Below are 12,661 nucleotides of genomic sequence, written 5' to 3'. Positions count from 1 at the left end.
TGAATCTCGACGCAATTTGAGCGTTCCATCGTCATTAGAAGGCCCTGAACGTTACAATTAACTATCATTTTTGCGTCGGATTCTAAAATGTTGACTCACAGGGAACGACCAAACGGTGCCCGAGGCAGCAATAGACCCTTGGAGACAAGTCGGCTGGAGGACTATGTATGGATCTCGACGCAATTTGAGTGTTCCATCGTCATTAGGAGGCCCTAAACGTTTCAATTAACTATCATTTTTGCGTCGGATTCGATAATCTAAACTCACAGGAGAACGACCATAAGGTGCCCGAGGCAGCAACAGACCCTTGGAGACAAGTCGGCTGGAGGCCGATGTATTGAAACTCGACGCAATTTGAGTGTTCCATCGTCATTACAAGGGCCTGAACGTTACAATTAACTATCAGTTTCGCGTCGGATTCGAAAATCTGGACTCACAGGAGACGGACCACATGGAGCCCGAGGCAGCAATATCCCCTTGGACACAAGTCGGCTGGAGGTCGATGTATTGAATCTCGCCTCAATTTGTGTGTTCCATCGTCATTAGGTGGCCCTGAACGTTACAATTAACTATCATTTTTGCGTCGGATTCGAAATTCTAGACACACAGGAGAACGACCATAAGGTGCCCGAGGCAGCAATAGACCCTTGGAGACAAGTCGGCTGGAGGACGATGTATTGAATCTCGACGCAATTTGAGTGTTCCATCGTCATTAGAAGGCCCTGAACGTTACAATTAACTATGATTTTTGCGTCGGATTCGAAAATCTAGACTCACAGGAGAACAACCATAAGGTGCCCGAGGCAGCAATAGACCCTTGGAGACAAGTCGGCTGGAGGCCGATGTAATGAATCTCGACGCAATTTGAGTGTTCCATCGTCATTAGGAGGCCCTAAACGTTACAATTAACTATCATTTTATCGTCTGATTCGATAATCTAAACTCACAGGAGAACGACCATAAGGTGCCCGAGGCAGCAACAGACCCTTGGAGACAAGTCGGCTGGAGGCCGATGTATTGAATCTCGACGCAATTTGAATGTTCCATCGTCATTAGAAGGCCCTGAACGTTACAATTAACTATGATTTTTGCGTCGGATTCGAAAATCTAGACTCACAGGAGAACAACCATAAGGTGCCCGAGGCAGCAATAGACCCTTGGAGACAAGTCGGCTGGAGGCCGATGTAATGAATCTCGACGCAATTTGAGTGTTCCATCGTCATTAGGAGGCCCTAAACGTTACAATTAACTATCATTTTATCGTCTGATTCGATAATCTAAACTCACAGGAGAACGACCATAAGGTGCCCGAGGCAGCAACAGACCCTTGGAGACAAGTCGGCTGGAGGCCGATGTATTAAATCTCGACGCAATTTGAATGTTCCATCGTCATTAGAAGGCCCTGAACGTTACAATTAACTATCATTTTTGCGTCGGATTCTAAAATGTTGACTCACAGGAGAACGACCATATGGTGCCCGAGGCAGCAATAGACCCTTGGAGACAAGTCGGCTGGATGACGATGTATTGAATCTCGACGCAATTTGAGAGTTCCATCGTCATTAGGAGGCCCTGAACGTTACAATTAACTATCATTTTTGCGTCGGATTCGAAAATCTAGACTTACAAGAGAACGACCATGAGGTGCCCGAGGCAGCGACAGACCCTTGGAGACAAGTCGGCTGGAGGCCGATGTTTTGAATCTCGACGCAATTTGAGTGTTCCATCGTCATTATAAGGCCCTGAACGTCACAATTAATTATCATTTTTGCGTCGGATTCGAAAATCTAGACTCACAGGAGAACGACCATAAGGTGCCCGAGGCAGCAATATCCCCTTGGAGACAAGTGGGCTGGAGGACGATGTGTTGGATCGCGACGCAATTTGAGTGTTCCATCGTCATTACAAGGCCCTGAACGTTACAATTAACTATCATTTTTGCGTCGGATTCGATAATCTAAACTCGCAGGAGAACGACCTTAAGGTGCCTGAGGCAGCAACAGACTCTTGGAGACAAGTCGGCTGGAGGCCGATGTATTGAATCACGACGCAATTTTAGTGTTCCATCGTCATTACAAGGCCCTAAACGTTACAATTAACTATCATTTTTGCGTCGGATTCGATAATCTAAACTCACAGGAGGACGACCATAAGGTGCCCGAGGCAGCAACAGACCCTTGGAGACAAGTCGGCTGGAGGCCGATGTATTAAATCTCGACGCAATTTGAGTGTTCCATCGTCATTACAAGGCCCTGAACGTTACAATTAACTATCAGTTTCGCGTCGGATTCGAAAATCTAGACTCACAGGAGACGCACCACATGGGGCCCCAGGCAGCAATATCCCCTTGGACACAAGTCGGCTGGAGGTCGATGTATTTAAACTTGCCTCAATTTGTGTGTTCCATCGTCGTTAGGTGGCCCTGAACGTTACAATTAACTATCATTTTTGCGTCGGATTCTAAAATGTTGACTCACAGGAGAACGACCATATGGTGCCCGAGGCAGCAATAGACCCTTGGAGACAAGTCGGCTGGATGACGATGTATTGAATCTCGACGCAATTTGAGAGTTCCATCGTCATTAGGAGGCCCTGAACGTTACAATTAACTATCATTTTTGCGTCGGATTCGAAAATCTAGACTTACAAGAGAACGACCATGAGGTGCCCGAGGCAGCGACAGACCCTTGGAGACAAGTCGGTTGGGGGTCGATGTTTTGAATCTCGACGCAATTTGAGTGCTCCATCGTCATTATAAGGCCCTGAACGTTACAATTAACTATCATTTTTGCGTCGGATTCGAAAATCTAGACTCACAGGAGAACGACCATATGGTGCCCGAGGCAGCAATAGACCCTTGGAGACAAGTCGGCTGGAGGCCGATGTAATGAATCTCGACGCAATTTGAGTGTTCCATCGTCATTAGGAGGCCCTAAACGTTACAATTAACTATCATTTTTGCGTCTGATTCGATAATCTAAACTCACAGGAGAACGACCATAAGGTGCCCGAGGCAGCAACAGACCCTTGGAGGCAAGTCGGCTGGAGGCCGATGTATTGAATCTCGACGCAATTTGAATGTTCCATCGTCATTAGAAGGCCCTGAACGTAACAATTAACTATCATTTTTGCGTCGGATTCTAAAATGTTGACTCACAGGAGAACGACCATATGGTGCCCGAGGCAGCAATAGACCCTTGGAGACAAGTCGGCTGGATGACGATGTATTGAATCTCGACGCAATTTGAGAGTTCCATCGTCATTAGGAGGCCCTGAACGTTACAATTAACTATCATTTTTGCGTCGGATTCGAAAATCTAGACTTACAAGAGAACGACCATGAGGTGCCCGAGGCAGCGACAGACCCTTGGAGACAAGTCGGTTGGGGGTCGATGTTTTGAATCTCGACGCAATTTGAGTGCTCCATCGTCATTATAAGGCCCTGAACGTTACAATTAACTATCATTTTTGCGTCGGATTCGAAAATCTAGACTCACAGGAGAACGACCATAAGGTGCCCGAGGCAGCAATATCCCCTTGGAGACAAATCGGCTGGAGGACGATGTATTGAATCTCGACGCAATTTGAGTCTTCTATCGTCATTAGGAGGCCCTGAACGCTACTATTCACTATCATTTTTGCGTCGGATTCGAAAATCCAGACTCACAGGAGAACGACCATAAGGTGTCCGAGGCAGCAATAGACCCTTGGAGACAAGTGGGCTGGAGGACGATGTGTTGGATCGCGACGCAATTTGAGTGTTCCATCGTCATTACAAGGCCCTGAACGTTAGAATTAACTATCATTTTTGCGTCGGATTCGATAATCTAAACTCGCAGGAGAACGACCTTAAGGTGCCTGAGGCAGCAACAGACTCTTGGAGACAAGTCGGCTGGAGGCCGATGTATTGAATCTCGACGCAATTTTAGTGTTCCATCGTCATTACAAGGCCCTAAACGTTACAATTAACTATCATTTTTGCGTCGGATTCGATAATCTAAACTCACAGGAGGACGACCATAAGGTGCCCGAGGCAGCAACAGACCCTTGGAGACAAGTCGGCTGGAGGAAGATGTATTGAATCTCGACGCAATTTGAGTGTTCCATCGTCATTACAAGGCCCTGAACGTTACAATTAACTATCAGTTTCGCTTCGGATTCGAAAATCTAGACTCACAGGAGACGCACCACATGGGGCCCGAGGCAGCAATATCCCCTTGGACACAAGTCGGCTGGAGGTCGATGTATTTAATCTTGCCTCAATTTGTGTGTTCCATCGTAGTTAGGTGGCCCTGAACGTTACAATTAACTATCATTTTTGCGTCGGATTCGAAAATCTAGACTCACAGGAGAACGACCATAAGGGGCCGGAGGCAGCAATAGACCCTTGGAAACAAGTCTGCTGGAGGCCGATGTATTGAATCTCGACGCAAAATGAGTGTTCCATCGTCATTAGGAGGCCCTAAACGTTACAATTAACTATCATTTTTGCGTCGGATTCGAAAATCTAAACTCACAGGAGAACGACCATAAGGTGCCCGAGGCAGCAATAGACTCTTGGAGACAAGTCGGCTGGAGGTCGATGTATTGAATCTCGACGCAATTTGAGTGTTCCATCGCCAATTTGAGGCCCTGAACGTTACAATTAACTATGAGTTTTGCGTCGGATTCGAAAACGTAGAATCACCGGAGACGGACCATGTGGTGCTCGAGGCAGCGATATCCCCTTGGAGACAAGTCGGCTGGAGGCCGATGTAATGAAACTCGACGCAATCTGCGTGTTCCATCGTCATTAGGAGGCCCTAAACGTTACAATTAACTATCATTTTTGCGTCGGATTCGAAAATCTAAACTCACAGGAGAACGACCATAAGGTGCCCGAGGCAGCAACAGACCCTTGGAGACAAGTCGGCTGGAGGCCGATGTATTGAATCTCGACGCAATTTGAGTGTTCCATCGGCATTAGGAGGCCCTGAACGTTACAGATAACTATCATTTTAGCGTCGGATTCGAAAATCTACTAACAGGAGAAGGATCATATGGTCCACGAGACTAAAATATCCCCTTGGATACAAGTCCGCTGGAGGACGATGTATTGAATCGCGACGCAATTTGAGTGTTCCATCGCCAATAGGAGGCCCTGAACGTTACAATTAATTATGAGTTTTGCGTCGGATTCGAAAACGTAGGATCAGCGGAGACGGACCATGTGGTGCCCGAGGCAGCATTAGACCCTTGGAGACAAGTCGGCTGGAGGCCGATGTATTGAATCTTGACGCAATTTGAGCGTTCCATCGTCATTAGAATGCCCTGAACGTTACAATCAACTATCATTTTTGCGTCGGATTCGATAATCTAAACTCACAGGAGAACGCCCAAAGGTTGCCCGAGGCAGCAACAGACCCTTGGAGACAAGTCGGCTGGAGGCCGATGTATTGAATCTCGACGCAATTCGAATGTTCCATCGTCATTACAAGGCCCTGAACGTTACAATTAACTATCAGTTTCGCGTCGGATTCGAAAATCTAGACTCACAGGAGAACGACCATACGGTGCCCGAGGCAGCAATAGGCCCTTGGAGACAAGTCGGCTAAAGGACTATGCATGGATCTCGACGCAATTTGAGTGTTCCATCGTCATTAGGAGGACCTAAACGTTGCAATTAACTATCATTTTTGCGTCGGATTCGATAATCTAAACTCACAGGAGAACGACCATAAGGTGCCCGAGGCAGCAACAGACCCTTGGAGACAAGTCGGCTGGAGGCCGATGTATTGAATCTCGACGCAATTTGAGTGTTCCATCGTCATTACAAGGCCCTGAATGTTACAATTAACTATCAGTTTCGCGTCGGATTCGAAAATCTAGACTCACAGGAGACGGACCACATGGAGCCCGAGGCAGCAATATCCCCTTGGACACAAGTCGGCAGGAGGTCGATGTATTGAATCTCGCCTCAATTTGTGTGCTCCATCGTAATTAGGTGGCCCTGAACGTTACAATTAACTATCATTTTTGCGTCGGATTCGAAAATCTAGACTCACAGGAGAACGACCATAAGGTGCCCGAGGCAGCAATAGACCCTTGGAGACAAGTCGGCTGGAGGACGATGTATTGAATCTCGACGCAATTTGAGTGTTCCATCGTCATTAGAAGGCCCTGAACGTTACAATTAACTATGATTTTTGCGTCGGATTCGAAAATCTAGACTCACAGGAGAACGACCATAAGGTGCCCGAGGCAGCAATAGACCCTTGGAGACAAGTCGGCTGGAGGACGATGTATTGAATCTCGACGCAATTTAAGAGTTCCATCGTCATTAGGAGGCCCTGAACGTTACAATTAACTATCATTTTTGCGTCGGATTCGGAAATCTAGACTTACAAGAGAACGACCATAAGTTGCCCGAGGCAGCAATAGACCCTTGGAGACAAGTCGGCTGGAGGACGATGTATTGGATCGCGACGCAATTTGAGTGTTCCATCGTCATTACAAGGCCCTGAACGTTACAATTAACTATCAGTTTCGCGTCGGATTCGAAAATCTAGACTCACAGGAGACGGACCACATGGAGCCCGAGGCAGCAATATCCCCTTGGACACAAGTCGGCTGGAGGTCGATGTATTGAATCTCGCCTCAATTTGTGTGTTCCATCGTCATTAGGTGGCCCTGAACGTTACAATTAACTATCATTTTTGCGTCGGATTCGAAAATCTAGACTCACAGGAGAACGACCATAAGGTGCCCGAGGCTGCAATAGACCCTTGGAGACAAGTCGGCTGGAGGACGATGTATTGAATCTCGACGCAATTTGAGTGTTTTATCGTCATTAGAAGGCCCTGAACGTTACAATTAACTATGATTATTGCGTCGGATTCGAAAATCTAGACTCACAGGAGAACGACCATAAGGTGCCCGAGGCAGCAATAGACCCTTGGAGACAAGTCGGCTGGAGGGCGATGTAATGAATCTCGACGCAATTTGAGTGTTCCATCGTCATTAGGAGGCCCTAAACGTTACAATTAACTATCATTTTTGCGTCGGATTCGATAATCTAAACTCACAGGAGAACGACCATAAGGTGCCCGAGGCAGCAACGGACCCTTGGAGACAAGTCGGCTGGAGGCCGATGAATTGGATCGCGACGCAATTTGAGTGTTCCATCGTCATTACAAGGCCCTGAACGTTACAATTAACTATCATTTTTGCGTCGGATTCGATAATCTAAACTCACAGGAGAACGACCATAAGAATGCCCGAGGCAGCAATAGACCCTTGGAGACAAGTCGGCTGGAGGCCGATGTATTGAATCTCGACGCAATTTTAGCGTTCCATCGTCATTAGAAGTCCCTGAACGTTACAATTAACTATCATTTTTGCGTCGGATTCTAAAATGTTGACTCACAGGAGAACGACCATATGGTGCCCGAGGCAGCAATAGATCCTTGGAGACAAGTCGGCTGGATGACGATGTATTGAATCTCGACGCAATTTGAGAATTCCATCGTCATTAGGAGGCCCTGAACGTTACAATTAACTACCAGTTTCGCGTCGGATTCGAAAATCTGGACTCACAGGAGACGGACCACATGGAGCCCGAGGCAGCAATATCCCCTTGGACACAAGTCGGCTGGAGGTCGATGTATTGAATTTCGCCTCAATTTGTGTGTTCCATCGTCATTAGGTGGCCCTGAACGTTACAATTAACTATCATTTTTGCGTCGGGTTCGAAAATCTAGACACACAGGAAAACGACCATAAGGTGCCCGAGGCAGCAATAGACCCTTGGAGACAAGTCGGCTGGAGGACGATGTATTGAATCTCGACGCAATTTGAGTGCTCCATCGTCATTAGAAGGCCCTGAACGTTACAATTAACTATCATTTTTGCGTCGGATTCGAAAATCTAGACTTACAAGAGAACGACCATGAGGTGCCCGAGGCAGCGACAGACCCTTGGAGACAAGTCGGCTGGAGGCCGATGTTTTGAATCTCGACGCAATTAGAGTGTTCCATCGTCATTATAAGGCCCTGAACGTTACAATTAACTATCATTTTTGCGTCGGATTCGAAAATCTAGACTCACAGGAGAACGACCATAAGGTGCCCGAGGCAGCAATAGACCCTTGGAGACAAGTCGGCTGGAGGACGATGTATTGAATCTCGACGCAATTTAAGAGTTCCATCGTCATTAGGAGGCCCTGAACGTTACAATTAACTATCATTTTTGCGTCGGATTGGGAAATCTAGACTTACAAGAGAACGACCATAAGTTGCCCGAGGCAGCAATAGACCCTTGGAGACAAGTCGGCTGGAGGACGATGTATTGGATCGCGACGCAATTTGAGTGTTCCATCGTCATTACAAGGCCCTGAACGTTACAATTAACTATCAGTTTCGCGTCGGATTCGAAAATCTAGACTCACAGGAGACGGACCACATGGAGCCCGAGGCAGCAATATCCCCTTGGACACAAGTCGGCTGGAGGTCGATGTATTGAATCTCGCCTCAATTTGTGTGTTCCATCGTCATTAGGTGGCCCTGAACGTTACAATTAACTATCATTTTTGCGTCGGATTCGAAAATCTAGACTCACAGGAGAACGACCATAAGGTGCCCGAGGCTGCAATAGACCCTTGGAGACAAGTCGGCTGGAGGACGATGTATTGAATCTCGACGCAATTTGAGTGTTTTATCGTCATTAGAAGGCCCTGAACGTTACAATTAACTATGATTATTGCGTCGGATTCGAAAATCTAGACTCACAGGAGAACGACCATAAGGTGCCCGAGGCAGCAATAGACCCTTGGAGACAAGTCGGCTGCAGGCCGATGTAATGAATCTCGACGCAATTTGAGTGTTCCATCGTCATTAGGAGGCCCTAAACGTTACAATTAACTATCATTTTTGCGTCGGATTCGATAATCTAAACTCACAGGAGAACGACCATAAGGTGCCCGAGGCAGCAACGGACCCTTGGAGACAAGTCGGCTGGAGGCCGATGTATTGGATCGCGACGCAATTTGAGTGTTCCATCGTCATTACAAGGCCCTGAACGTTACAATTAACTATCATTTTTGCGTCGGATTCGATAATCTAAACTCACAGGAGAACGACCATAAGAATGCCCGAGGCAGCAATAGACCCTTGGAGACAAGTCGGCTGGAGGCCGATGTATTGAATCTCGACGCAATTTTAGCGTTCCATCGTCATTAGAAGGCCCTGAACGTTACAATTAACTATCATTTTTGCGTCGGATTCTAAAATGTTGACTCACAGGAGAACGACCATATGGTGCCCGAGGCAGCAGTAGATCCTTGGAGACAAGTCGGCTGGATGACGATGTATTGAATCTCGACGCAATTTGAGAATTCCATCGTCATTAGGAGGCCCTGAACGTTACAATTAACTATCAGTTTCGCGTCGGATTCGAAAATCTGGACTCACAGGAGACGGACCACATGGAGCCCGAGGCAGCAATATCCCCTTGGACACAAGTCGGCTGGAGGTCGATGTATTGAATCTCGCCTCAATTTGTGTGTTCCATCGTCATTATGTGGCCCTGAACGTTACAATTAACTATCATTTTTGCGTCGGATTCGAAAATCTAGACACACAGGAGAACGACCATAAGGTGCCCGAGGCAGCAATAGACCCTTGGAGACAAGTCGGCTGGAGGACGATGTATTGAATCTCGACGCAATTTGAGTGTTCCATCGTCATTAGAAGGCCCTGAACGTTACAATTAACTATGATTTTTGCGTCGGATTCGAAAATCTAGACTCACAGGAGAACAACCATAAGGTGCCCGAGGCAGCAATAGACCCTTGGAGACAAGTCGGCTGGAGGCCGATGTAATGAATCTCGACGCAATTTGAGTGTTCCATCGTCATTAGGAGGCCCTAAACGTTACAATTAACTATCATTTTTGCGTCTGATTCGATAATCTAAACTCACAGGAGAACGACCATAAGGTGCCCGAGGCAGCAACAGACCCTTGGAGACAAGTCGGCTGGATGACGATGTATTGAATCTCGACGCAATTTGAGAATTCCATCGTCATTAGGAGGCCCTGAACGTTACAATTTACTATCATTTTTGCGTCGGATTCGAAAATCTAGACTTACAAGAGAACGACCATGAGGTGCCCGAGGCAGCGACAGACCCTTGGAGACAAGTCGGCTGGAGGCCGATGTTTTGAATCTCGACGCAATTTGAGTGTTCCATCGTCATTATAAGGCCCTGAACGTTACAATTAACTATCATTTTTGCGTCGGATTCGAAAATCTAGACTCACAGGAGAACGACCATAAGGTGCCCGAAGCAGCAATATCCCCTTGGAGACAAATCGGCTGGAGGACGATGTATTGAATCTCGACGCAATTTGAGTCTTCTATCGTCATTAGGAGGCCCTGAACGCTACTAATCACTATCATTTTTGCGTCGGATTCGAAAATCCAGACTCACAGGAGAACGACCATAAGGTGACCGAGGCAGCAATAGACCCTTGGAGACAAGTGGGCTGGAGGACGATGTGTTGGATCTCGACGCAATTTGAGTGTTCCATCGTCATTAGGAGGCCCTAAACGTTACAATTAACTATCATTTTTGCGTCGGATTCGATAATCTAAACTCACAGGAAAACGACCATAAGGTGCCCGAGGCAGCAACAGACCCTTGGAGACAAGTCGGCTGGAGGCCGATGTATTGAATCTCGACGCAGTTTGAGTGTTCCATCGTCATTACAAGGCCCTGAACGTTACAATTAACTATCAGTTTCGCGTCGGATTCGAAAATCTAGACTCACAGGAGTCGGCTGGAGGACGATGTATTGGATCGCGACGCAATTTGAGTGTTCCATCGTCATTACAAGGCCCTGAACGTTACAATTAACTATCATTTTTGCGTCGGATTCGATAATCTAAACTCACAGGAGAACGACCATAAGAATGCCCGAGGCATCAATTGACCCTTGGAGACAAGTCGGCTGGAGGCCGATGTATTGAATCTCGACGCAATTTGAGCGTTCCATCGTCATTAGAAGGCCCTGAACGTTACAATTAACTATCATTTTTGCGTCGGATTCTAAAATGTTGACTCACAGGGAACGACCATACGGTGCCCGAGGCAGCAATAGACCCTTGGAGACAAGTCGGCTGGAGGACTATGCATGGATCTCGACGCAATTTGAGTGTTCTATCGTCATTAGGAGGCCCTGAACGTTACTATTCACTATCATTATTGCGTCGGATTCGAAAATCTAGACTCACAGGAGAACGACCATAAGGTGCCCGAGGCAGCATTAGACCCTTGGAGACAAGTCGGCTGGAGGCCGATGTATTGAATCTCGACGCAATTTGAGTGTTCCATCGGCATTAGGAGGCCCTGAACGTTACTGTTAACTATCATTTTAGCGTCGGATTCGAAAATCTACTAACAGGAGAAGGATCATATGGTGCACGAGACTGAAATATCCCCTTGGATACAAGTCCGCTGGAGGACGATGTATTGAATCGCGACGCAATTTGAGTGTTCCATCGCCAATAGGAGGCCCTGAACGTTACAATTAATTATGAGTTTTGCGTCGGATTCGAAAACGTAGGATCAGCGGAGACGGACCATGTGGTGCCCGAGGCAGCATTAGACCCTTGGAGACAAGTCGGCTGGAGGCCGATGTATTGAATCTCGACGCAATTTGAGCGTTCCATCGTCATTAGAAGGCCCTGAACGTTACAATTAACTATCATTTTTGCGTCGGATTCGAAAATCTAGACTCACAGGAGAACGACCATAAGGTGCCCGAGGCAGCAATAGACCCTTGGAGACAAGTCGGCTGGAGGCCGATGTATTGAATCTCGACGCAAAATGAGTGTTCCATCGTCATTAGGAGGCCCTAATCGTTACAATTAACTATCATTTTTGCGTCGGATTCGAAAATCTAAACTCACAGGAGAACGACCATAAGGTACCCGAGGCAGCAATAGACCCTTGGAGACAAGTCGGCTGGAGGTCGATGTATTGAATCTCGACGCAATTTGAGTGTTACATCGCCAATTTGAGGCCCTGAACGTTACAATTAACTATGAATTTTGCGTCGGATTCGAAAACGGAGAATCACCGGAGACGGACCATGTGGTGCCCGAGGCAGCGATATCCCCTTGGAGACAAGTCGGCTGGAGGCCGATGTAATCAATCTCGACGCAATTTGAGTGTCCCACCGTCATTAGGAGGCCCTAAACGTTACAATTAACTATCATTTTTGCGTCGGATTCGATAATCTAAACTCACAGGAGAACGACCATAAGGTGCCCGAGGCAGCAACAGACCCTTGGAGACAAGTCGGCTGGAGGCCGATGTATTGAATCTCGACGTAATTTGAGTGTTCCATCGGCATTAGGTCGCCCTGAGCGTTACAATTAACTATCATTTTTGCGTCGGATTCGATAATCTAAACTCACAGGAGAACGACCATTAGGTGCCCGAGGCAGCGACAGACCCTTGGAGACTAGTCGGCTGGAGGCCGATGTATTGAATCTCGACGCAATTTGAGTGTTCCATCGTCATTAGGAGGCCCTGAACGTAACTATTCACTATCATTTTTGCGTCGGATTCGAAAATCTAGACTCACAGGAGAACGACCATAAGGTGCCCGAGGCAGCAAT

The sequence above is a fragment of the Schistocerca americana genome, chromosome 5, assembly GCF_021461395.2.
Source record: "Schistocerca americana isolate TAMUIC-IGC-003095 chromosome 5, iqSchAmer2.1, whole genome shotgun sequence".
Taxonomy (NCBI): domain Eukaryota; kingdom Metazoa; phylum Arthropoda; class Insecta; order Orthoptera; family Acrididae; genus Schistocerca; species Schistocerca americana.
The sequence above is the reverse complement of the archived record's forward strand: the minus strand, read 5'-3'. Positions refer to the sequence as shown.